The sequence below is a fragment of the Haematobia irritans genome, chromosome 4 (genome assembly GCF_050003625.1).
Source record: "Haematobia irritans isolate KBUSLIRL chromosome 4, ASM5000362v1, whole genome shotgun sequence".
Taxonomy (NCBI): Eukaryota; Metazoa; Arthropoda; class Insecta; order Diptera; family Muscidae; genus Haematobia; species Haematobia irritans.
Window position 1 is genome coordinate 169,699,420 of NC_134400.1, and position 387 is coordinate 169,699,806.

The following is a 387-nucleotide window of genomic DNA, read 5'->3' on the forward strand; positions in this document are numbered from 1 at the left end:
CCCTAAAAATAATTTAGATATAAAAAGGAAAGGATTAAAATTTAATCGTTGTATGTACACATACGCATAAATAGTAAAGCCAAACGAATCAAGCAAACATGACAGATTTTCGGATGAAATTAAAATGTACCTTTTATTTGAAAAATGAAAAGCATAGCAATTTTAGAAATACCAGATTTTGGAAACATACCAACAGCAACCGTATCTAATAAAGGCTGTTTTCAAAAACCTTCCAGGTGTCAATCATTTGACGAATCTGATTCTGATATAGATGTTGATTCATAGGTTGTTGGTATACAACAACTTGTGATTGAATTGAAGATGTGCCCATGGATGGTTGACTGAGGGACTGAACGAATTGGTGACAATGACAAGAAACCATTTCAT